A 27,561-nucleotide genomic window follows, 5' to 3' on the forward strand; every position below is an offset into this window, starting at 1 on the left:
TAAAAAACAGTAACAATGTGTTGCAGGGTTTATAACATATGTAGAAGTAAAATGTATGACAATCATCCCAAGACTAGAATGGGAGAGATGGAAGTACATTCTTGTTAAGGTCCATACTTCCCATGACATAGTATAATATAATTTGAAGCTAGACTGTGACAACTTAAAGTTAAAATTAAGAAATTAGGGAACCTGGGTGGCTCGGTCAGTTAAACATCTGCCTTCGGCTCAGGACATGATCCCAGAGTCCTGCATTGGGCTCCCTATCTCTCTCTCTGTCTCTCATGAATAAATAAATAAAATCTTTAAAAATTAAAATTAAGAAATTACTAGAACTGTTAAGTGTAATATTCAAGCTCAAGATACAATGTCAATTGTATTCCTATATACCAGCAATGAACAACTGGAATCTGAAATTTAAAGAAATACCACTTAAATAGTAACCCCCCAAAATGAAGTACTTAGGTATAAATCTAACAAAATATGTGTGTAATCTGTGGGTGGAAAACAACAAAACACTGACTGATTAAAGAAACCAAAGAACACCAAAATAATCAGAGAAAGACACCATGTTCACAAAATAGAAAACATTACAAATATATCAATTCTCCCTAATTTATATAGATTCAATGCAATCCCAATAAAAATCCCAGCAAGCTCCTTTGTACATCTCGACAAAGTGATCTAAAAGTTATGTGCAAAGGAAAAAGTAGAATATGCAAACAATTCTGAAAAAGAACAAAGTCAGAGGATTCATATTACCCAATTTCAAGACAATAGAGTAAGCTACTCTAATCAAGACAGTGTGGTATTAAAGAGAAACATATAGATCAATGGAACAACAGAATCAACAGGCAGAACCACGCCAATATAGGCAACTGTTTTTTGACAAGGTGCAAAGGCTGAATTCAATAGAAAAAGGACTGTCTTTTCAACAAATGGTGGTGGAAAAACTGAAAGCCCATATGCAAAACAACAAGATCTCAATACATACTTCATGAGGTAAAGACATATTCAGATCTATAAATACAGCCAACACACATACAGAAAAGAAAACGATCTCAAAAGGAAGGTAAGGGATGAAGGAATGATAAACAAATAAATCTTAAACACGTAGGTGACAACTTTAACAGTAATATTTTATGTTTAAAACATGTACAGAATTAATATATACAACAATAAAATAAAAGGCGAGGGGAGAAGAGTAAAGGTTCCAAGAATCTTACATTGCCCAAGAAAAGGGAAGATGTACCAATCAGACTTTAATTAAGTCAAAAATACATGCTGTGGGGGCAGCTAGGTGGCTCGCCGTAGGTTAGGCAGCTGACTCCTGATTTGGGCTCGTGTCATGATCTCAGGGTCCTGGGATGGAGCCGTACGTCGGGTTCTGCACTCAGCGGAGTTGGCATGAGGATTCTCCCTCTCTCTCACTCTATCCCTCCCCCAACTGGCACTTGCACTCATGCTCTCACAATCTCCAAAATAAAATAAATAAATCTTTAAAAAAAAAAATGCTGTAATCCCCCAAAGCAGCTGTTTTCAAAGTGTGGTTCATGGACAACTGGTAGTCTCCTACACTCTTTCAGGGTGTCTGCTGAGTCAAAGTTATTTTCACTGTAGTACTAAGATGTTATTTCTCTTTTTAACTCTGCTGACATTTATCTTGATGATCCAAAATTAATGGTGAGTAAAACTGTTGGCAATTTAGCAGGAGTTAAGCCAGAGGCACCAAACTGAACCAGAAATCATCATATTCTTCACCACCAAGCAAGTATAGTTTTTTCTTGTTGTTAATGCCAATTTCAACTTAAGAATATCCTTGATGAAACAGTAAAAGTCATTTTATTAAATGTCAACTCTTGAGTACACACAGTTTGAATAATGTGAATGGTTAAAGTGGGAACTACATTTAAAGCATTTCTGCTCCAGGGGCGCCTGGGTGGCTCAGTCAGTTAAGCATCTGCTTTCAGCTCAGGTCGTGATCCTGGGGTCCTGGGATCTACCCAGCATCAGGCTCCCCCTGCTCAGTGGGGAGTCTGCTTCTCCCTCTCCCTCTCCCTCTGCCCCTGCTTGTGCTCATGCTCTCGTGCTGCCTCTGATAAATAAATAAAATCTTAAAAAAAAAAAGCACTTCCACTCCATACTGAAGTACAGTGGCCATATTGTGGGAAAGTACATGTGAGATTGTTTTAAGTTGTAAATTGAACTGGCCTCTTTTCATGGAACACCATTTTTATTCAAAAGAATGACTAACAAACTATGCTTACTTTGACTTAGGTATCTGGAAGACATTTTCTTGAAAACAAATGAAATGAGCCTGTCATTTCAAGAGAAGCAAGTAACAGTAATTTCTTGCCAATGATCAAACTTGAGAGTTAAAGCACAAATCAGAATTTTGGAAAACTTGTATCGACCTCCACTGTGAGCTTGACAGCTTCCCAAAATTTAGAGCCTTTTCCAATATGATTGATGATAGTATTAATGAATTTAATTTTTTGATATTGCAATGTCTCTTGACACTGGAATAACTGGTAGTACTCTCCTGCTCCTTCTTTGATGCTTGCCTAACTGCCCCAAACCATGTTACTTATGTTTCTCCAATCCTTAAAAACATCTTTTGCCTACTATTCAAAGGTTACAGTATCTTTTTAGTATCTGCAAAACCTGAAACAAATCTTACAAGGACACACCCTCATCTTTAGAAAGAAAGAAAAAGGAAAGAACTCAGTATACCATCACCAACTCACTTCCACTCCCAAAGCCTATGACAGTATCACTAAATCATGAAAGGTTATAAATCAACAATGTATAGCAGTTTATGACATATTTTAAGTAATAAGTTACTACAACAAAACCCATTTTTCTTTATGGACAAATCAGACTATGGGTTAACTAGTTCTTGTACTGCTAAAACCTGATAAAGGTGGAACCATCAGTTGTGTTACCAGCAACACCAACCATGGTAAAAAGTCCTACTGATGAAATCTAAAGTGAGAGAACTGCAAAATGAGCTGTGAATATCTGGTAGGGTTCTATAGCTTTGACATTCCCTCAGTATAGGGGCTCTTTTAACTGAGCATATCACTACTGAGACTGCAGGGAGAGTATGCCCATAAAAATTACGGAAGATATTAGTTCCTATTTAAGGGTAGGTATGTGTGTTCGAAGCAGATGTGGTAGGATGAACAAAAGATGACCTTATATGGCAAAATATGTGATTAATTTAAGGATCCTGAGAGGAGGTACTTATTATGGATTATCTAGGTGGGCCCTAAATGCAATCACTTGTATCCTTTTAAAAGAGTAGTAAAGGTTTTCAGAGAGACACACAGAGATGTGAAGACCTGCCAGCAGAAAATGCCAAAGAAGCAAGGAACTGATTCTTCACTGGAGCTTTCAGAGAGAACTGCCCTGCTGTCATGCCAACCTTGATTTCAGGCTTCTGGCCTCTAGAACTGTGAGAATAAATTTCTGTTGTTCTAAACCACCCAGTTTGTGGTAATTTCTCACAGCAACCACAGGAAACTAATACGGCAGAGTAGCTCTGCACCCACCTATGTGAGTCTCATTCTCTCACACCTGAGCTGTCACTTCATGAACCAAAAACTAACCCCTAGACAAAATTGCAAGGATTCTCAAGGAATGCCTGTCACTGCTCTGCTGGCATGCTGTTTCCTGTCCAGTATCCTTCTATGTCAATCTGACATCAAGCGTGACTTAACCAGGTCTTACTCATCTGAATGACTTTTGGGCCTAATGCTCCCCAGTGGGCATTAAAGCTACTAATAGTTTTGTAATGCCAAAGTACCCAAATACTTTACTCTTTTTAATGCCATCAGAGCTAAGTGCAGCAGATAAAAGTGTGGGCTCTGGAAACTTGGCTAGGTAGGTTTGGATTTTAGCTTTGCACTGTGTGTCCTTGGGCAAGTCACTTAATCTCTCTGTGCTCTGCACAAAAGGGATATTTTAGAGCAACTACCTCAAAGGATTACTGCAAGGATTAAATGAGTTAGTTGATCCCACAATTTAAGATTTCAAGCAAAAGTTGGAATTTTGGAAAACTTTTTTCTACCACCGTGAACTTTATTGAATCATAGTTCATAATTTGCATCTTTGTCACAGACCACTTGTTTCACTAAGATTTTAAAGTTAATTACTGTTTCACTATACATCATATAGTTTTTAATTATGGCTGTATCCCTTTCTCATTCCTGATGTTTTATATTTATGCTCCCCCTCTCTGCTCTCTCCCTAAGCTTTACTAGAGAGGTATGTGTAATTTTGCTCTTTCCAAAACCAACTGCTGGATTCTTTATGAAGATGTTTTAAATGCTGTACTACAAATCACTTAGAACAGGATGTGCATGAATGATATTCAGTACATAACATCACCCTCTTGCCTGCCATGATGCTTTATTAAATGAAAGACTTGGCTCTCCAGGATGGTACATAGTCCCAAAAAAGGCCGAGTATTACATATATTATAATGGAAGAGAAAAAAGAGAACTAGTTGCCTATACAGGAATAATAGAAAATGCAAGGCCTTGCATGATACAGTATCACCAACCACCCTTACCTAATCTCTGCCTTCTCCTAACAGTTTTCTAGACATATCACTTTTTCTTAGCTCAGTGCATAGTGACAAAGATTCCCTCCCTGAGCAAACTCAACTCAGGCTCCTCTGAGCTCATTTTCAACTAGGCCTCAACATTTGGATTTCTGTGTTTCTCTCATGCATTGTCCACTATTAGCAAGAATCCTACTAAACTGCTTTAGCCAGAATCCCCCATCCTGCCACCCCACAGGTAATGTAATGTCTGACCACTCTAGCCAGACACCCCATGTGTTTTCTTAATTAAAAAGAAAAAAGAAAAAATATATAGGTAAGACAGGCAAATAAAGGTCTTAAAAAATACAATTAAACATGGGGGGGGGCCTATAGGACTAAAAGAAGTTAAGTAGGTTAAAAAAGGGGGGGCCAGTTAAATAAAATAAGTATCAGGAAACCTTGGTATGTCGAAGAAACTGAAAGAAGAAATAAGCTTTAGAAGTGCAAGAACAGTCTACTGTGATGAATGTTGCTGAAAGGTCAAGTAAGATATAAGTAAAATCTAAGGAGACTATCATGTACCCAAATGTCATCAGGACACAAGTAGCAATAGCAAAAGGCTACCTAGAGCAAGAAGAACCACTAGTCTAACGTGAAACAGCAAAGATCTAAAAGCTATCATCAGAATATATAGGCAAGCTTCTCAGTTTGAGACAAATCAGCAGACTGAGGCAGGCATCCATATCTTGGCTCCAAGGTACTAAAAGCAAAACAATAACACTGGATAAATGCCTGTCTTTAACACAAAGGTAGCTTGTTCTCTATTCTGTTTTATACAGCCTATCAGGTATTTGATGGAAAGTCCCATACCTGGAAAAAGAACAGACCTAACAAGAGGATTCTGATTGAAGAGAAGACTAATGACTGTCTCCATCTTCTGTGCTTAGATTCCTTTTCATCAACTCAATGCTAGCTTTAGGAGTTTGGTAGCTAAGAAGAGAAAACTAAGTGACATTAAGTCACTGATGAAAAACATTTTTAAGACATCCCCCCAACTAAAAGAACATAAAATAAAATCAATTTTAATAGGATTTTTGTAGGGGCACCTGGGTGGCTCAGGCGTTAAGTGTCTGCCTTCGGCTCAGGTCATGACCTGGGATCGAGCCCAGCATCAGGCTCCCTGCTTGGCGGGAAGCCTGCTTCTCCCTCTCCCACTCCCCCTGCTTGTGTTCCCTCTCTCGCTGTCTGTGTCAAATAAATAAAATCTTAAAAAAAAAAAAATAGGATTTTTGTAGACACTTGCACTGTTGTTGTTGTTGTTTTTTAGTTTTTGGTATTTTAACATGGAAAAAAACATATAACATTAAATTTACAATCTTAACCATTTATAAGTGTACAGTTCAGGAGTGTTAAGTATATTCAGATACTGAATGAAATTCTATACCCATTAAACACTTATCACTCCCTTCCCCCCATCCACTCCCACACCCACCCTTGGCAACCACCTTTCTACTTTGTTTCTGTTATTTTGACTAGTTCAGATACTTCATATGAGTGGAATCATACAGTATTTGTCCTTTTGTGACCAGCTTACTTCATTTAGCCTAAGGGTCCTCAAGGTTCACCCACACTGTAGCATGTAACAGATTTCCTTCTTCAAGGAAGGAACACACACACACACACTCTACCTTCTTTATCCATTCATCCATTGATGGACATTCGGGTTACTTCCACCTCTTATCTGTGAATAATGTTGCAATAAACATGAGCATGCAAATATCTCTTCAAAATTCTGCTTCTAATTCTTTTGGATATATACCTAGAAGTGAGGTCACTGGATAAAATGAATTTTTTAATGTCATTTGGTTATAAGCAGAGACCCAAAACTCAAAATGGAAAAACAAAACAAAAAACTGTATCTCGGATAAGAAAATATGTGAGGATCACCACTTAAAGAAGAAAAAAAAAGAAAAAAGGGGGTGGTCTGAGAGCACGGCCAAGTTAGAGACAGGACAAAATAAACATTCCATGTATATAAGCCCCACCATCGCCCAAAAAAAAAAAAAAAAAAGATTGCTGCTCTTGAAAAATACACTGGCAATTAAATTTAAACACACACTTAACCATATGATCCAGCCATCCCACTCCTGAGTATTTATCTTAGAGAAATGAAAACTCGTGTTCCCTCAAAAACCTGTACATGAATGTTTATTGCAGCTCCACCCATAACTGCCCCAAAGTTGGAAACAACCCAAGTGTTCTTCAACAGGTAAATGGAAAAACTGTTGTATATCCATAAATGAAATACTGCTCAGCACAAAAAAAGGTGACCTATCCATAAACATACAACTTGGATGGATTTCAAGGACATTAATGCTAAGTACAAAAAGTCAGTCTCAAGAGGTTACATGTTCTGTGGTTCCACGGATATGATATTCTCAAAAAGACAAAGCTATAGCCATAGAAACTAATTAGCAGTTGCTAGGGGTTATGAGTTGGGGGAGGGTGTGATTACACAAAAGCATAGTATAAATTCTGTATTCTTAAGGTGATAGGGGTTACACCACTCAATACATGTGTTAAAGTTTATAGAATATACCAAAAGAAAAAAGTCCATTTGACTACATGGTAATTTCTAAATAAAATAAAGAAGACAAAAGAACATTTCAGGACTCTGGAAAATGACATACAACAAACTAAGAGTTATTCAAGAAAAACCAATGAACTATAGTAAAAACAGTGGGAGTCTGCAGTATTCACCTGGGTACTCAAGCCCCCCTACCCCATCAAGGTCCTTGGGATAGTAATTCTACCAAGGCAATCGGAGAAAGCAGTGAAAAATAGCTGCTCCCATGGCAGAGGGGGCTGGCCTGACTTGAAAATGAATACATAAAACGACAGCCATCTCAATACTGAACAACTGAGGAAGACCAACATCAGAGCTGCCTGAAGCTGAAGCTGCAATATTGGTGGGGGCAATCATAAAATCAGCCAGAAATTTTCCTGGGTGACCTGAGGAATGAGACAGCCATAGTAGACCTTGATAAGCTCCCACATATTCCTGGGAGTCTGGAAAACTGTACACACATTCAGGAGAGACAATAGATATCTCTAGCTGTCTACTCATACCTTTGCTCAAGCCGAGTTTGAACTTTAAATCTGAACTCTGAATGTGTTCCCAACATACACACATTTCAGTAAAGGATGCCTTATTGGATCAAGGTGTTTAAACACAACCTCTTACTTATCACTTGCTGATCATTAAACTATTATTGACCCAGAGACGACTTCTAGGAAGCCAAGCTTAAAAATAAAACCAAAACTTAGGGGTGCCTGGGTGGCTCAGTCGTTAAGCGGCTGCCTTCAGCTCAGGTCATGATCCCAGGGTCCTGGGATCGAGCCCCGCTTCGGGCTCAGCGGGAAGCCTGCTTCTCCTTCTCCCACTCCCCCTGCTTGTGTTCCTGCTCTCACTATCCCTCTCTCTCTGTCAAATAAATAATATCTCAAAATATATATATATATAACCAAAAATTAAAGGAAAAAACAACCAAGCAGAGACATCAGTGGTGACACACTACAGAGAAAAGAGAATACAGAATTAATCAAGGCAAGTCACTAAAACTAAACAGCAACCACAGTAATCTAGGAGGTTGGCAAGGGTCAGAATCCAGAGTTGCTACAATATATTACTGAAAATGTACAATTTTCAACAAAAATTTATGAGACAAGCAAAGAAACAGACTTTAAAAAAAAAGGCTGGGGAACTATAAAGAAGATTAAAGTGACAAGACACACAATACAAAATGTGATCTCTAGATTCTGGATTTAAAAAATAACAACTATGGGACACTATGGGGAAAATGAGGAAATTTTAATATAGACCATATATTAGATAACAGTATTATCAATGTTAACCTTCCCAAAAGGTGAGAACTATACTGTGGATATTTTGGACAACGCACTTGTTCTTAAGAAATCCATGCTGGACTATTCAGGTAACTTTCAAGTGATTTAGTAAAATGTGAAGAGAAACAGCACACACACAAATGTGGCAAAATGTTAACAACTGGTAAATCTCGGTGAAGGAAATTACAGATATTCATTGCACTATTCTTTTGAACTTTTCTAATGGTTTGGTATTTTCCAAAACAAAAATTTAAGAAAAAACTGGAAATGAATATCCAACAATAGAACAATCCAACAATCAGGGGACTGATTAAATAAATTCCAGTACTTTCACAATAGTTAAACATTCTAGAATGGTTGAAAAGAATGAAACAGGGTGCCTGGGTGGCTCAGTTGGTTAAGCAACTGCCTTCGGCTCAGGTCATGATCCTGGAGTCCCGGGATCGAGTCCCGCATCGGCTCCCTGCTCAGCAGGGAGTCTGCTTCTCCCTCTGACCTTCTTCCCTCTCATGCTCTCTCTCTACCACTCTCTCTCTCTCAATAAATAAGTAAAAATCTTAAAAAAAAAAAAAAAGAATGAAACTAATATATTTTCGATACTGGCAAGACCTCTGAGGCCATTTTAAAAGGCAAGTTATTGAACACCGCATACATTTCTGAAAAAGCAAATACAACCACAAACATGTACTAGGACAAAGATAAACAGAAACTGGTAATAGCAGAGAGATGGGGAAAGCTTTTGGTTTGCTTTACATTATCTCTTTCCTTGCTATGTGAATTGTCTACACATATGTGCACATTACTTTTTTTTAAATGTCAATAGCTACCTGGGTGGTAGTCTGTAGGCATGTTACATTTTCTTCTTTTTAGACTTAGAGGACAAAAAAAGAGGAAACTAAGAAAGGGGGACCATAGATAAAAGGAATTCAACAAGCCTCAAATGCTCAGTAACTGAATACTTGAAGTACTTGTTCTTTTGTTCCAATACTAAATCTTTAAGGCCATCTTACTATGTTTTAATAAAAATGTCTCTGGGACTTTTTTTTTTCCTTTGAAAGGAGATGGAGCAAGGGAGGTGTACTCCTGGTTTTAAAACCTTCCACTTTGGAATTTGCAACAGCACATCACCACTGGAAGATGTATATGCCTGAGTGTGTCACCTACATTCTCTCATTTAAACTTCACAACCACCCTATGAGATAGTACGGATTTCAGTATCCCCTTGTTTGAGGAAAGTGAGTCACTGAGAATTGAAGTAAGCTGCCTGAGGTCACGTAAGTAACTAGTAGCTGAACAAGACCAGGCTGAACTCTACAGCACCTCAGGATGACCTCAAATAAGATTAATGAGTACCATGCTAAGCAGTTTCAGACTGCAAGCCACAACCTAATGGGGATCAATTAAGTAGATTAAGACTAAATTTTTTTATAGATCTTAAGTTGTAAGAATAAACAACATTTCATAAAAATTTTTTTATTATATCACTGTGCATAGATGCTGAACTGCAATGTAAAATCGATTATGATGGATCACGGTAAAAAACATCTTTTAAAAAATGCTGTTTTATTATGTTTCAGTGCACAGTGACCACTGTTAAATTCCATAAGCACCTGTATCCTCACATTTTTCTCCTAAAGTACACTTAATAGCTCAGAAACTTAGGGATCTTGGAAATAAAAATATTACATAAAGTTATTTCTGAAGTCTCACATCCTAACTTTAAAATTCATATAAATTTTACATTATATTAAAATAACTTATAGGAATAAATACTAATTGCCTAGCCCCAAAATTCTAAGTAAAACTGACATTCCTGGGAGATAGTTAAGTTTGATAAGCATCTATTTCCTCCTCCAACCATTCTCAGCACCCAAGGGAAACATTGAGCAGGGCCTGGTTACTGTTATTTGGGGTTCATCTCCATCCCCAGAAATGCAATAAATTTTAAGTCACAAAGCTGTACCACCTTTCTGTGGTATTCATGCAGGGGATATCAACTGCTTCTCCAAACCTTGATGTACGTATTTAGAAAATATCCTGCTTAATCAGAGGTTTGAATTGTACAAGCCTCTATCTTACAAATCCACCCCCCCAAGCAAAAAAAAAAAAAAAAAAAAAGACAAGAAACTGAAAAGAAAAAACTGAGCAAAGGGCATGAATAGACTACTCACCAAAGAGGAATTACTATAGACAATAAATGTAGGGAAAATATACTTAATCTCATTAATAGTGAAATACACAGTTAAAACTATGAAATACTGCTTTACCAATAAGACTGGGGGGAAGGTGGCGCCCGCGGCCCCTGAGCGAACAGAGGACCATGCCGGGAGGTGGCAGTGCGGCCGCGGCCGGAGTAAGACAAAAGAATGAAAGAAGTAGATAATCTCGAAAGTATAAAAGAAGAATGGGTTTGTGAAACAGGATCTGACAACCAACCTCTTAGTGATGATCAACAAAGAAATTGTGAATATTTTGTTGACAGCCTTTTTGAGGAAGCTGAGAAGGTTGGTGCCCAATGCATGTCTCAGAAGAAACAGGTCGATGTAAGTATAAAATTATGGAAAAATGGATTCACAGTCGATGATTTCAGAAGTTACTCTGATGGTGCAAGTCAGCAGTTTCTGAACTCCATCAAAAAAGGTACCACACCAAAAATTGTTTCTAAGGCAAAGAGTACTGAAGTTGAGAATAAAAATAATTTGTCTGTTGTTCAACTAAACAATCTGGAACCCATCACTAATGTACAGATCTGGTTAGCCAATGGAAAAAGGATTGTCCAGAAATTTAACATTTCTCATAGGATAAGCCACATCAAAGACTTCATCGAAAAATACCAAGGATCTCAAAGAAGTCCTCCCTTTTCCCTGGCCACAGCTCTTCCTTTCCTCAAATTGCTAGAAGAAACACTCACATTGGAAGAAGCAAATTTACAGAATGCTGTAGTCATTCAGAGACTCCAAAAAACCGCTGAACCTTTTAGAGAACTTTCATAACATTGATTTTTGATACACTATGTGGAAAGTTTGAAGAGAAATGATGGTTGTAAATGAACATGCAAACCAAAATGAGGGAAAGGAAGTCAGATTCGCTGGACTTTTAGTTCGGGCATGATTTAACTCCCTCCTGATGAGAAGATTTTTAAATAAGTACAAGTTAGGAAAGTGAACTATGACTGGAAACTATATTCAATGCACTTTTTCCAAAAGACTACTCAGAAAAAAAACTATACTTATTTTCAAATACCAGTTGTTCAGCAATAAGATATATTAAATCGCTGTTATCATACAGAATCTTAATGTGGTATAAATTAGCAAATGTATTCACAGCATCATTCACTCAAATATTCCCAACCAGCAGTGGTTTGTTTAGATGTTAGCTGTCTCAGATTTTTTAAATAGCAATATATTAAGAAAATTATACATGACAGGTTAAACATCAATGTAATTATTTTACATCTGAGATACAGTCAGAAGGCGAGAAGGAACTTCTTTCACCACAGCTATGCCTGAACCTCCAAGTGTTCTCCATTTTTATTTTCTAATGGCAAGATATATTATTTTGGCACAGTATCTAAAATGTATTTTAAGGATAAAATTGTGCAGCTTAGTACAATGTCAATATTAATCTGCCTATTCACAAAAAAAAAAAAAAAAGACTGGGGGGAAAAGTTAAACTCCGTATTATCTAGAGTATTTTAAAAAGATACTTGACACTTCAAATGTAAACAATCTTTTCTGAGGCATTTTAAATGTTCGTTCCATCTGACCCAGCAGTATTCTACTTCTAGATATTTATCCTATGCAAAATTGTAAAAAAAAAATATACAAAGATGTTCACTACAAAACTGGAAACACAAATCCTCATCAATATGGAATTAATTAAATTACAGTACAGCTATACTGGATATACCAAACAGCCATTTTTTTAAATACAAGAATACATAAAGTACCGACAAGGAAAAAAGTCCAAGATATATGACTGTTAAAAAGCAAAGTGACAAAACATTAAAACTGAAGGAGCTTTCTTCTGTAAGATGATGTTAATACATGCAGCGGAAACATCAGTCCACACTGGAGCAAGTTAGAAGGCTTATGGAAGAGGTTTCTTCAAGAAAATAAAAACTGATCAAGTGCTTCATGTATCTTAATTTCCTGAGACGTGATTTAGACAACTGATGAAGAATTAGGGAATGACTTCAAATTAGTGATAAACGCATAGGAAAATAATCAGAAAGAAAATTATTAAATTCATGAGAAGGTATTGCAGAGAAAAATAATTACATGACTCAGCCATTACTATAGTTTACACAGTCACAAAGCAAACAATGAATACTTTGGTTAACGATATAAGTATAAAGAGTACAGTAGGAGGATGCTGAGAAAAAAAGCCAAATCTTCACCTTTCACTGTAGAAAATCAAAAATGCTTAAAACTGGAAAAATCAAGAAGCAACACAAGCATATTACTTACAGACATGAAGGTACATACGATCAGCAGAGCTAAAACTTGGGAGAAGAAAACAGGAAGAGAGAGCTAGGGGCTACTGTTTTAATAAGTTTTTTGACTGTAATTAAATGTGTGTACTACTGTGCTAAAATTTAAAAAGGTTAATCACAAATCACATAAAAAGAAACTTTAAGGGGCACCTGGGTGGCTCAGTTGGTTAAGCGACTGCCTTCGGCTCAGGTCATGATCCTGGAGTCCCGGGATCGAGTCCCACATCGGGCTCCCTGCTCAGCAGGGAGTCTGCTTCTCCCTCTGACCCTCTTCCCTCTCGTGCTCTCTATTTCTCATTCTCTCTCAAATAAATAAAATCTTAAAAAAAAAAAAAAAGAAACTTTAATGGCCAGTAAACATGGGGAGGGGGCAGGCAGCCCCACTCATGAGGTTCAATAATCAATAATAGATAATACTTAAGTAGCTTCTATTGTGGGCTAGACACAAAGTGCTATATATGTATTAATTCATCTAATTAACAGCAGCCCTTGACCAAGGTACTATTATTCTCCCATTTTACAGATAGGAAAACTGAAACAGTAATCTGTCCAAGGTCAAATTGCTAGTAAACAGCAAAGTCAGGATTAGAAACCAGAGAGGCTGCCTCCAGAGTCCACCTGTTTAATCACTATTCTAGACTGATCAAAATATATTAGGTTGTGAAGAAATAACTAGAGAATATTCATCAAGTTTCTCTTAAATACAGGCTTTCGAAGTGGTGTGAGTACCTACTGACACAACTTCAATGGAGAAAGAAATGTCAATGTCTATCAAAAACACAAATGCATGCATATGTATGTATGTGCATATTGTTAGTGTGTGCATGCATGTGCGTATGTATCCACCCTCTTTTAATAGAGCAAGTCTAAGAATTATTCCTACAAATAAACATATGCTCTGTATAAAATAACATATATACAAGACCTTACCAGCAAAATAAGGAAAACCACCTAAGTAAATACACATCAAAAGGAATCAATAGACTCAGTAAAAATACGAATTCTCGAATGCATTTAAATACCCCATGAAAACTAAATACACCTTATTTAGACATTATTAAAACATCCCCCAGGGCAGCTGGGTGGCTCAGTAGGTTAAGCGTCCAACTCTTGATTTTTGGCTCAGGTCATAATCTCAGGGTCATGGGATTGAGCCCTGTGTTGGGCTCCACGCTCAGTGGGGAGTCTGCTTAAAATTCTCGTGTGCGCTCTCTCTCTCTCTCTCGCTCTGCCCCTCCCCCCAATCACTCACATTCTCTATAACAAAATCTTTAGAAAAACATCCCTGATCATTAATAATGACACATCTCTAAAGATATTCAGAAGAGGATCACTAAAGTCCAGTCATGAGGTCTACATTGGTTCACTGGTGAGTCAGAGAATTCATTAGTATTACTGGTTTTGAGAAATGTTAAAATAGAGACAAACTTTTCTCTAGAACTTCCTTAGTATGTCCACAAAACCCTTTTTGTCGTGAAAGCAATTAAAACCTACTGGGACAACAGTGTTCCAATGTAATGGAGGCGGAAAGCCCTGGACTAAAGCATGCATTCACTATAAATAAATGTATGGCCTCAAAACTAGAAATACTTGTGTTTGCACTGAAAACAATGATCATATGTGGCACCTGATCTGAATCCTCTGTTTCACTCCTACGTCATTCCTTACTCTCTTTCACAGTACATTACTCTGTATACCTTACATGCTACCCAAATTTGAGCAAAAAATCTATAGGACATTCCTGGGATAAAGGTAAGTTAAGAATTATTCTTTATCAAGAAGTATTCTACATAAGCAGACTTAAAATAAAATCACAACTACAAATTTATTTAGGATTTCTGATTCTAGCAAAAATGGAATAAAAGGACCAGATTTACCCTGCCACATTAACTAAATAAACCAAGCAAAATATGTGAAACAATGTTTTTAGTTACAACAAGCAATAAAGGCAGTGATCCCTGAGAGAGAAGAAACAAATGAGGTAACCCCTATGACTGCCCCCAGCTTAATTTCTGGAAAGAGTTTCCATGTGATGCCAAAGGTAGGGAAATGAGCGTAAAGTGCAGTCCCTCAGACTCAAAAAGAAGCTGAAAATTTAAATAGGCCAAGGCAGGAAATGAGAAAGGAGAGAGCTGTAGAGAGAGCACTTCGGAGACCTGTACAGGTGGTGCCCGCCCCCTCCACCTTCAGTCCTCAGATGAGTAACAATGAGTACATGAAGGTAAAGAAATTACACTAGAACCACCTGAAATAAACAAGTGGAAAAATCTGTAAGGCTCCAACAGTGCCAAAAATAGTTGCTATTCCCACAAGTCAGAGTGGAAATACCTCATAATATAAGGAGCATTCAGAAGACTCCTCAGGATATTGGCTCGGTAGTGGGGCAAAATTAGCCCCTAAGATTGCTCTCTTCCCCTCTAACAGTGTAAAAGCGTCAAAATGACCAATTTCCAGTAAGCTTAATTTCATCCCAAAACAAAGCTCAAAAATATTTAAAACAAAACAGCAATATCCAGAAACCAACAAGGTAAAGTTCACACTGTCTAGCATCCAATGAAAGTTACAAGACATGAAGACAATCCAGAAACTATGACCCATAAAAACAAAAACGAATCACAAGTTATACAAGTTATAGCATTATTTAAAACTTTACTTCTTAAGTTCAAGAAAATAGAGAAAAGCATGAGCATGTTAAGGAGAAACAAAAAAGTATAAAAGACTCAAATGAAAATTACAATGTGTAAGGTAAAAAACATACTGGATGCAATTAACAGCATATTAAATATTGTGGGAGAAAAAAACAGTGAACTTCAAGCTTGACATACACGTAATTGGGATGCTGTTAGGAAAGGGGAGAGAGGAGACAGAGAACTATATATATAAAAGACATAACAGTAGAAAATTTCCCAAATTTGATGAAAACTATACACCCACATGTCCAAGGAGCTCAACAAATCTCAGGCACAAGAAACAGTTTAAAAAACAAAACAAAACAAAACAAAAATTGCTTAATGCTAGCAATAAAAAAGAAACTCTTAAAAGCAGCCAAGAGAGGAGAAGCAGGGACAGCTCCGTTCCTATAGAAGAAAAAGATAAAATGACAGCAAACTTCATCTCAAAAACAATGTAAGGCAGAGAACACGAGAGCAACATCTTTATAAAACATTGAAAAAAGTCAATCTAGAATTCTATACCGAGCCAAAAGATCTTTCAAAAATAAAGGCAAAATATAAACTTTTGCACGCAAAGGCTGAAAGAATTAGTTACCAGCAAATCTTCACTATTAGAAATATTAAAGGTCCTTCAGGCAGAAGGAAAATAACACAAGACAAATCTAAATCTACAAAAACAAAGAACAGAAATCATAAATATGTGAGTAAATATAAATTTTTGAAATTTATTTAAATCTCCTTAAATGATAATTGGCTGCTTAAAGCAAAAATAATAACAACGTACTGTGGGACTGATAACAAATGTAGAAGTAAAATGAATGACAACAATTACGAAGTCCAGAAGAAGTAAAACAGAAGTGTACTACAGTAAGTTTCTTACAGTATCTAAGAAAAGATATAATGTTATCTGAAAGTAGACTGTGATAAGGAAACATGTATACTTTAAATCCTAAAGTAACTACTTAAAAAAAAAAATGAAGTATAGCTAATACTTTAAAACAAGCTAGCCCAAAACGTTTTTTAAAAGACTTGTGAAAACTACTCCCTTAACCCTGTGAAAGGCAAAAACACAGGAGGAAAAAGAGAACAAAAAAACATATGGAACAAACAGAAAACACACAGCAAAATGACAGACCGAACCTAACCATTTCAGTAATCACACTAAATGCAAAAATAGTCAAGACAGCTCAATTAAAAGGTAGGGATTAGCTGCCAGTTACAGAACAAGATGGCATACACTAACTTCCCCCACTACTCTCCTATAAACACAAATACCTGAAAAAGTATTCAACAGGTGGTAATAAAACTTCAGGCGCGCCTGGGTGGCTCAGTCGTTAAGCGTCTGCCTTCAGCTCAGGTCATGGTTCCAGGGTCCTGGGATCGAGCCCCACATCGGGCTCCCTGCTCGCCGGGAAGCCTGCTTCTCCCTCTCCCACTCCCCCTGCTTGATGTTCCCTTTCTCGCTGTGTCTCTCTCTGTCAAATAAATAAAGTCTTTTTAAAAAAAGGAAACAAAACTTCAAAGAAGGTGACAGGGATCTCAGGACTTCAAGAAAGACATCATAGTGAGTCCCTGAGTTTTCATTTTATGTCCCATATACCCTGGACTGAACAATAGAAAGACCTGCAACCCAGAACCAAGAGGTATGAAAAGAAAAGAGGGACAGAAGGGGAAAAAAAAAAAAAAAATTAACGAATGCAAAAGTAGACAGGCCAATCCACCCTTAGCAGTAGCTCGAAAGCCCCAGGCCATTCTAGGCCTCTCCTTCCCCACTACAACCACACACTGGTAGGGACCCTGATCCATCCCCAGAGGCAACAATAGTAACCCAACTTCTGCTCCTCAGCTAGGACACCAACAGATGATCTGATCCACCTGTGAAGCAGCAGATTCATATCTAAAATATATAAATGACTTTCAAAGCTCAACATTTAAAAATTACTCAAATTAGAAAATGGACAAAAGACAGAATTAAGACATTTTACCAAAGAGGATATACAAATGGCAAATAAGTACATAAAAATAGTCAAATGGTCTCATTCCCTATGAGAGAAATGCAAACTAAAATCACAATGAGTTATCACCATACACCCATTAGAATGACTAAAACAACCGTGATAATACCAAATGCTGGAGAGGATACACAGAAACTGGATCACTCATACATAGCTGGTGGGAATGTAAAATGGCACAGACACTCTGGAAAATAGTTTGGCAGTTCCTTTAAAATCAAAAAATTGGACTTACCATATAACTCAGCAGTTACACTCTTAGATATTTATCCTAGAGAAATGAAAATTTATTTTCATGTAGAAATGTGCATGCAAATGTTCAGAGCAGTTTACTGGCTAAAAGTTAGAAACTAACCAATGTCCTTCTATGAGTGAATGGTTAAACAAATTGTGGTATATCCACACCATGGAGTACTGCTCAGAATAAAAAGGAAAAGATTACTAATATACACAATTATTTGGATGAACTGCAAAGAAATTAAACCAATCTAAAAGGGTTCCATGCTACATCCCTCCACTTATAAAATGCTCATGAAATAACAATTACAGAGATGGAGAGCAAATGACTCCCAGGAGTTAGAGGGGGTTGGTGTAGCTATAAAGAGGTAGCGTAAGAGAGACTTGTCCTGATGATGGACTTATGTATCTTGGTTGTGGTTATACAAAAACACACTAATAAACTGCAGAGCTATATACACACACGAGTACATATAGATCTGGTGAAATCCAAATAAGCTCTTTAGATTTACTATTGTCAATTCCCCATCAATTTTCCTTTCATTGTCAATTTCTTCAAGGTGTACTTACAGTTAAGTAAGATGTTAACACTGGGGGATGCTGGGTGATGGGTACACACAGGGTTACCCTGTATATTTCTTTGTAACTCCCTATAAAGCTAATATTTCAAAATTTAACATTTCAGAACAAATTAAAAAGGAAAAGGCAAATACCATCTGTTGGAAATAAAAGGAAGACCCAACTACATGCTACCTATAAAAAATTTTCTTTAAAGACAGAAATAGGTTAAAAGCAAAACGATGGAAAAAGACACACTACGCTAACACTAATCAAAAGAACACTAGAGCAACAATATTAAGATTAAAGTGGATTTCAGAACAAAAACTGTGATACCAGGATTAAAGCGGTCATTTTGCAATAAAAGAATCAACACATCAGGAAGCTATTACAATCCTAAACATTTACCCTCCTAAATAAAAGAGCTTCAAAATATATTAACCAAAAATGGCAGAACTGAAAGGGAAAAAAGACAAAACTACAATCACAGTCAAAGATTTCAACAACTCTCTTTCAATGATTGATAGAAATAGTCTTACAATAGGGTGAAGACTTAAGAGATACAATCAACCAAACTGACTTAATTTACATTTTTACCACAGAATATACATTCTTTTCACGTGCACAGAGACCACTCAGCAACACAGACCATAAAACATTTAAACATTTTGAAAGTATTCAAATCATACAAAATATATTCTCTGACCAAACAGAATTAAATCAATACAGTATTTGAGAAATCTCCAAGTATCTAGATACTAATCCCCAAACATACTCCTTTAAAAACCCATGGGTCAAAGCAGAAATCAAAAGGTAAACTTGAAAATATTTTTAAATGAATGTAAATGAAAACACAATACACCAAAATCTGTGGAATGGAGCTAAATAAAGCAGTACTTTAATAAATGAAAAAGAGCCCAATCTCCCATGCAGGAGATTCCCAAACAATTTATGTACTCTACCAGGAGGGATAAAACTTTTGATGTGTAGTGATAAAAATGTCACTTTCCTTCTGTGATCTTCCTCTGAAAAGCCCATAACCCCAGTCTAGTCATGAGAAAAACAAAAGACATATACCAATAGAAGTACATCCTATAATATACCTGGACCAGTATTCCTCAAAACTACTAAGGTCACCAAAAGTGCAGAAAGTCTGAGAAAACGTCACAGCCAAGAGGAGTCTAGAGACCTAACAACTAACTATTAAGGTAGTAATCCTAGATGAGATCCTGGAACCAGAAAAGGACATGAGGTAAAATCTGGGGCAACCAAAATAAACAATAGACTTTAGCTAATAATGACATTATCAACATTGGCTCATTAGTACTATACTAATATAAGATATTAATAAGGGAAACTGAGTGCAGGAACTCTCTGTACTATCTTTGCAGCTTTTCTGTAAATCTAAAACTATTCTAAAAAATGAAGTCTATTAAGAAAAAAAATTCGCCTAGAAAAACTTCAATTCTCCCTGCCCAAAGTAATTTCTCCTTTTTATGATCTGTCAGAGCATTTATTTGTACTGCTCAAGACATACCTCTCTAGCTTTTATGAGAGTTACTTTCTGACAAAAATCATGAACTATCCATCTCTGCAAACTGCCACCTCCCCTTCTGCCTCCACTGAATAGACTGCCTTTCTCCTAGTATGTAAATAAAATTTAAATGGCTAATTCAAGATTCTGTGATACCTTCAACTGTGATTTCTTTACAATTATTCTAGCTTTTTAGTTCAAAATGATTAATTCTTCAAATACATAAAAACCATATAATCATACTAACACAAAATGAGATTTGACTTATATGCTATTGTAGAAATCAGTGTCTTTCAAACTGGGGTCCGTATGTATTCTCTGGTATCCTAGAAACACTTATGGGTAAATTTTTTTTTTTTAAGATTTTATTTATATGACATAGCAAAAGAGAGCACAAGCAGGAAGAGCAGCAGAGGGAGAAGCAGGCTCCCCGCTGAGCCAGGAGCCCGATGCAGGACTCGATCCCAGCACCCCAGGATCACGACCTGAGCTAAAGGCAGACACCCAACCAAACTGAGCCACCCAGGCATCCCCCTTATGGGTAAATTTTAATTGCATTTAACTTCTATAATTTAGAAATGCCTGATAAAACATGCTCAATTACACTGATGACTCAAATCCAAATACTGACATGTAATGCTGCTAATGCCGACATTTACCTTCACAACTATATTGACGCCAAGCAGTGCTACTTTTAGTAGCAAATTACTCATTTCCCAAAAGCGAAGACCAAATGAGACAATGTACAAAATATAACAGGGTTTCTGTACCGGTTCCAAAAGAGAAAAACTGCAGGAGAATGAAGTCATGCAGCACACCATAGTACAGGTATACCAAAAGAATTTGAGATGTCATAACCCTAACATCAGCCAAGTGATTCATTTTGACAAAACATCACCCACTGCATTAGTGTTAATTTTTGTATTGGCTTTAGTTTATTTATAAATGTGATTTATAACTATAATCTGTTTTCTAGTTGTGGCAAAGATATGCATGCATAAGGAATTTACGTAGAGAAGTCTGAACAAATTTAAGTAACACTTTAAATAAAAATAAACCAAGCCAACAGTCTCTGCAAGAATTTCTTTCTGTATTACATTTACCCTAGCACTGTAAACCCATAAATGAGAAGCTAGTACACATTCACTCAAGAATACGTCCAGCTGTACTTTAGGTTACCCAAAGGCACTCTAATATAGATACTACTACTCCACACTTTAATCTCTAACATATAACTTTAAAGGGAAACGTTAATTTTGAATACTGCAAGAACATAAAACTTTGAATTACCCAGACATTATTAAGTAAACTAAAAACTTTTAAAACTCACGTTTGAAGTAAAATTCAAGTACTTAACAAACCTGGGTTTAAGCCCCAGCTTCATTATCTGATAATTAGGATCTTAGTGAAGCCACCTAAAACCCGCTGGGCCCCAGTTCCCACCTGTGTAAAATAAGAATATCTGTTCTACCTATCTCACATAAGTTTAAGATAAATAAAGTCTACCCACATTATCAATATGCTTTCTTTTCCTTCTGGCAAAAAAAAAAAAAAAAAGTCAACCAATATGAACAATTCACTTCAGAAATAATCTTGTCTTCATATTTTCATGAAAAAAAATTAACCTGAATTTGAACATTTACTACACAGATACAACTTATCAGACATTATGACAGACTAAGGAAATACAGAAAGGAATAAAAGATCCATGCTCTCAAAGCACGTCTGTGTTGGGGGGATAGGGACACTGAAATAGACAATTCTGATGTGCTGTCATAAATACAATCAAGGAATACTATGAAAACTATCTGGCCAAATGGGGAATCAAACTGCTTTAAAGATTTACGGTGTTAGTAAAATACAAGTTGTAAGTAATATAGTAATTCCTTACTGGACACATATTATGTGGCAGACACTGTGCTATGTAGGTATACCAGATTCCAAAGTAAGTAAGACATACACTGTCCTCACAGAAATTGCAATCATGAAGGGAAGACAAGGGGCGCCTGGGTGGCCCAGTCGTTAAGCATCTGCCTTCAGCTCAGGTCATGATCCCAGGGTCCTGGGATGGAGCCGCACATCCGGCTCCCTGCAGGGAGCCTGCTTCTCCCTCTCCGACTCCCCCTGCTTGTGTTCCCTCTCTCGCTTGTCTCTTTCTGTCAAATAAATAAATATTTTTTTAAAAAAAAGGTAAGGCAAAATTTTAAAATAGAGACATGCCAAGACAAAGAAAATACTGTTCTGTTAAAGTATACAGCAGTCAGGGAGGGGCAATCTAAGGAAGCATACAGTAAGAAGAAAAACTGCATTTTCCCTTTATTTTTTTCATTCTTTTTTTAACATAAAGGCAGCCAAAGGATTGGGAAAATTTTTTTAATTCAAAAAAAAAGTTAGGCATTGGTAAATGAATAGATACTGACACTTTCTCTCTTATTTTCTCCCCTCAGACATTACTATGGAAACCCACATTCAACTTATAGTACCTATATTAGCGCTCAGCACAGTATAGTCCTAGGAGCACCAGTGTTGCTCCCCACAGAGGACAAGGTATTTACTATTTCTAGCCTGCATGGTCTACAATGAACGTGAAATATATGTTTCTGAAAAATTCTCCAGCCCTTTGGGGGGGAGGGGCAGCAAAAATATTACAAAACTCATCAGCTGTGCCTCTCTGCTAGGAAAAAAATGTGTTTTTATGACAGCAGACATTTCTATCTTTAACAGCAGTACAGAATACCAGAGGGTGATGCACAAGCAATGAAAATGGGCTGGGTCTCAGAATTAGAGAAAAGCCACTTTTTCTTACACTGGAACAGAGGCAGTATCATTTTCAGCTACAGTGCTAACATTTTCCCGAACTACATTTTCTGCCCTTTCCTCTGTTGTTTAATTAAAGAGAGGCAGCAACATAAACTCATGACCAGCAATATAAAAGAGGTAAGGTACATAATCATTTTTCTACATACCTAACACATTACCACTGTGCACAGAATTTTCATACTGACCAGATGACTCATGGCAAGAAATGAACTCAGAACTAGGTTCAATGCCTAGGAAGCATCCACAAGGTGTAACTGACTAAAACATTTTCTCGTTTCTGGAAAAGCCTGGTAAGCTGCAGATATTTCTGTCAACAAAGCATGCAGAATAAAGACACATCTTAACTAGGTTTACTACCATAGGTCAAAAATTAACCCAAGAAGAGAGTGTAAGACAGTAGGACTATGACTCTTTTTGACCACAGTATGCTGTCACTTCATACTCTCACAGGAGTATCCGGTATTATGCTGGATTTCAGGCTAGCTTTGCTAATGCCACCTTTTCTAATCACTCAAGACAACATTCAAAATGTAGACAAGAAGAAGTGATGTTATTAAGAGAAAACCTTGAATTGGGGCACCTGGGTAGCTCAGTCGGTTGAGCATCTGACTCTTAGTTTTGGCTCAGGTCATGATCTCATGGGTCCTGGGATGGAGCCTGTATCTGGCTCTGCTCCACGCTCAGTGGGGAATCTGCTTGAAGATTCTCTCTCCCTCTCCCCGCCCCAGTTAGGTGCTCACTTGCTCTCTAATATAAATAAATCTTTTTTTAAAATAGAGAAAACCTGTCTACAATAGCCAAATTGTGGAAGAAGCTGTGATGCCCTTCAATGGATGAATGGATAAAGATGTGGTACATATATACAATGGAGTATTATTCAGCCATCAGAAACGGTAAGTACCCACCATTTACATCAACATGGATGGAACTGGAGGAGCTTATGTTAAGTGAAGTAAGTTAAGCAGAGAAAGACAATTATCATATGGTTTCACTCATATGTGGAACATAAGCAACACCACGGAGGACCATAGGGAAAGGGAGGGAAATCCAAAGGGGGAGAAATCAGAGAGGGAGATGAACCATGAAAGACTATGGACCCCGGGAAACAATCTGAGGGTTTCAGAAGGGAGTAGGTTGGGGGAAAGGGGTTACAGGGTGATGGGTATTGAGGAGGGCACGTGTTGTGATGAGCACTGGGTGTTATACTTAACTAATGAATTACTGAACACTACATCAAAAAACTAATTATGTACTATACAGTGGCTAACTGAACATAATAAAAATAAATAAATAAGAGAAAATCTTGAATTATGTCAGATTCTTTTCTAAAAATAAATCATGAACTTTAGTAGTTTTGTTAGTAAATCTATCTGGGTTCTCACAGCTAGTGAGTGGCAAAACCTGGGGGCTAGGGTGCGGGGGGAGATATGAAAAAGAAACATCTCTAAGAGTACCTAAAACCCACATTCATCACAGGTACAACCTACTCCTTCGGGTCTATTCCTCCAAATAATACCTTTCCCACAACCCACTCTCCACACAGTACTCTTCCTGGAATCTCTTCCTATAATCTTCCTTTCAACCCTATCTGGGACATAAAGGAACTTTTGCATTAATATGTATCACCACCTCATCCTAACATATCCTATTCCTGTTCACCAAACTGATTATTAGGATTGTTACTTATTAACAACACTTAAAAACTTAACACTGTGTACTTTACCTTATTCAACTCACACAAAGCTATGAGGTAAGTACTATCATCCCTACTTACAGATGAAGAAACTAAGGCTTAGTCAGAGGTATTAAAAGGCTTACTTTAAAAGACAATGAAGACAGATATTGTGGCAAGGTTTGAGTAAAACACATGGTACACTTGTTCCTAACCATATTCACGTATTAATTCACCTCCAGGAAGTAAAAATGTTATAATGTTATAATCCACGTGCAGGGGTAAGGAGACAATGACAATGAGAAGTAGACAAAGCTACTCCGAAAGAAAACTGCTCTGAAAATTTTAATACCTACTTTAAAAAGGAAATAATAAGCTGCTTCTCTCTCAGTTCTCAAAGGGCTTTTGGACCAAGTATAAATATTCTTCTAAACAGCCCTTTCCACAAATGTCCTCCTCAACCCTCTCTGTTCAGTAGCTCATTAATTTAAACTCCACTGATGTGCAATTCTAGATAATTCCAACTGAATACCTTACATTCTGAAGCAGTGCTTTCCCAAAGTATTGTTTTATGGGAAAAATTTTTTCCAGTTATAAAATACATGTATGTTATGTAGTGGATCACAACATAAAACACATTTCTTCCCGTTGTCATGATGGGGAAAAAAACTGATAAACAATGCTCTAAAAGTCTGCCAAAAAAGGAAGAGTAAACTTCATTCATATGTTGTGTTAGAGAGCGAGACATTCCACTTGGACATATTTAAATACAACTGAAAGCTTCCACTATAACTACACTGTTAAGCCACCATGGTTATAATCTCTTCAAGATTTCCTCATCTTTTTAAACAGAGTATAGAAAACACAATTGAACCATTTCTTTAGTTAAGTTAAACACAATTTAACCAAAGAATCATTAAGGGGGAAAAAATGGTTACTACACTGTGCTATTTTAATAAAACAAGGCCGTTTCCTGATTTGGGGTGGCATTTACAAAATATGTTCACTTTCTGATAATTCATCGAACTGCTAGCATAATTATGATAGGTGAACTCAACTGTGTACTTGTTACACTTCAATTTAAAAAGTTCACTTAAAAGCAAAAATTATGCAAGTTAAACAAGACAATTTGAACAGCTGAGTTTATCACTGCTCTCTCTCAACACCTCTGAATCAAGAGTGAAGGAATTAAAAGACAGCCACCCTTAAAAACAGAAGAGTAGCAGATTGTACTTTCCAACACTGACAACAACAATAGCTTCTATCTCAGATGCTCTTCTGCAGCATGACAATGCCACTCCCCTAACAAGAGATGAAGTTTCTGTCCCCTCCCCTAGATTCTGACTGGGGCTTGTGACTGTTTTGACCAATAGATTATGGTGGAAATAGCACCATGCGACTTCTGAATAAAGGTCAGAAAAGGGCATGCAGCTTTCACCAGATCCTCTTAAACATTAACTCTTGGATCTCTGAGCTGCCATGTAATAAGTCCAACTACCCTAAAGCAACCATCCTGAGAAGACCAAATGTAGGTCCTCAAGTTGACTGCTCCAGCTGAGCCCAGCCTTCTAGCCATCCCTGCCAATGTGCCACACATTTAATGAAGAAGCCGCCCTAGAGGGCGCCTGGGTGGTTCAGTCGTTAAGTGTCTGCCTTCAGCTCAGGTCATGATCCCAGGGTCCTGGGATGGAGCCCTGCATCTCTCCCGCTGCCACTCCCCCTGCTTGTGTTCCCTCTCTCGTTGTGTCTCTCTCTGTTAAATAAATAAATAAAAATCTTAAAAAAAAAAAAAAAAGAAGCCATCTTAGAAATAAATCCTGCAACCCCAGCTGTTTGAGTGTCCCTCTGTCATGGGTCATCACAGCTGAGGCCCCAAACATGTGGAGCAAAGAAAAGGACATCCCTGCAGTAAGCTTTGCAAATTCCTGACACACACATCTTGTTAACGTAATAAAACGTTGTTTTGGGGGTGGCTTGTTATAGAGTAAGATAATCAGACCAGAAAGAGAGAACGGGACAAGGGGACAAGAACAAGGGGACAAACCAGCCTAATAAAATTCTGAAAAACAAAAAGCGAATGAAATGCCAAGTGTCTTGGGGGTTCAGATAACAAGTCAGAAAAACCTATTCAAGCAGCAGAATCCTAGGTTTCACCTAGGTAGGGTTAAGAAATAGTAGAAGGGGTTGAAAAGAGGAGAATTATTAAAGAAATTAATGAGAACTAGTTAAACTTCTAATTCTGTTCCTCTAGACGAGGATGCTAGGGAATTATCCCTTCTCTATTATCTCCCCACCACCCTCCCTCCCAACCCACCCCAATACCAACAAAAGATCAAATGTTTAACTCTAGAGATACCGAACAGAAACAGAAACACCATGCACAGATCGGGGTGAGGAACGGCTGTCTTCCCCATTTTGGCTACCAAAGCACTAGCTACTAGGCTTATGCCTCTTAGAGCCCTAGGATGAGGGCGACAGGAAGTCCCAGGATGCCAGTTGTCCAACAGGCCTTGTGGCCTGCACAGCCAGAGCAATCTTCGAAGAAGGCTAATTTTTTTTAAAAAGGGGGGAGGGAAGGCAGGGGGAGCAGGGACTGGTATATTACCTGATGTGTTTGACCATACTGGGACCACATGAGACAAAGAAAACTAAAACAACAAAAAGTGAATTAGCTCCTTTTTAAAAGAAGGGGGGGAACCTCTGTACATGAAAAGTAATAATAGTGAACAGCATTTGTTTATATAGCCTTCATAATCTAAGCACTGATTTAATCTGAAAACATGGGGCACCTGGGGGGCTCGTCAGTTAAGCAATCTGCCTTCAGCTCAGGTCATGATCCCACAGTCCTGGGATCGAGCCCCTGTGGGTCTCCCTGCTCAGCGGGGAGTCTGCTTCTCCTTCTCCCTCTGTGCCCCACTCCCCGCTCATATGCTCTCTCTCTCAAAATAAATAAAATCTTTAAAAATAATAATCTGAAAACAATATAGGAGAGGAGGGACACAAGGGGACAAATGGAGCAAGTAGGTGGGAGGTTATCTTCCAGTGTAGGAAAATGTCTAAAATTGAAAAAAAAAAAAATCAACAAATACCAGAATCTGCAATATAA

At 37.4% G+C, this 27,561-nt stretch overlaps 1 protein-coding gene and 1 pseudogene across 10 annotated transcripts in view; one reads left to right on the forward strand and one right to left on the reverse strand.

Moving 5' to 3' along the window:
* KDM6A (lysine demethylase 6A) overlaps positions 1-27,561 on the reverse strand; it is a 209,424-nt gene that overhangs the window by 157,356 nt on the left and 24,507 nt on the right. The window lies entirely within an intron of this gene.
* On the forward strand, positions 10,822-11,684 carry LOC112812564 (UBX domain-containing protein 2A pseudogene; annotated as a pseudogene).

This window comes from Callorhinus ursinus, unplaced genomic scaffold, assembly GCF_003265705.2.
Source record: "Callorhinus ursinus isolate GAN/ISIS: 27379988/994484 unplaced genomic scaffold, GSC_fseal_2.0 scaffold16, whole genome shotgun sequence".
In the NCBI taxonomy this organism is placed as follows: Eukaryota; Metazoa; Chordata; class Mammalia; order Carnivora; family Otariidae; genus Callorhinus; species Callorhinus ursinus.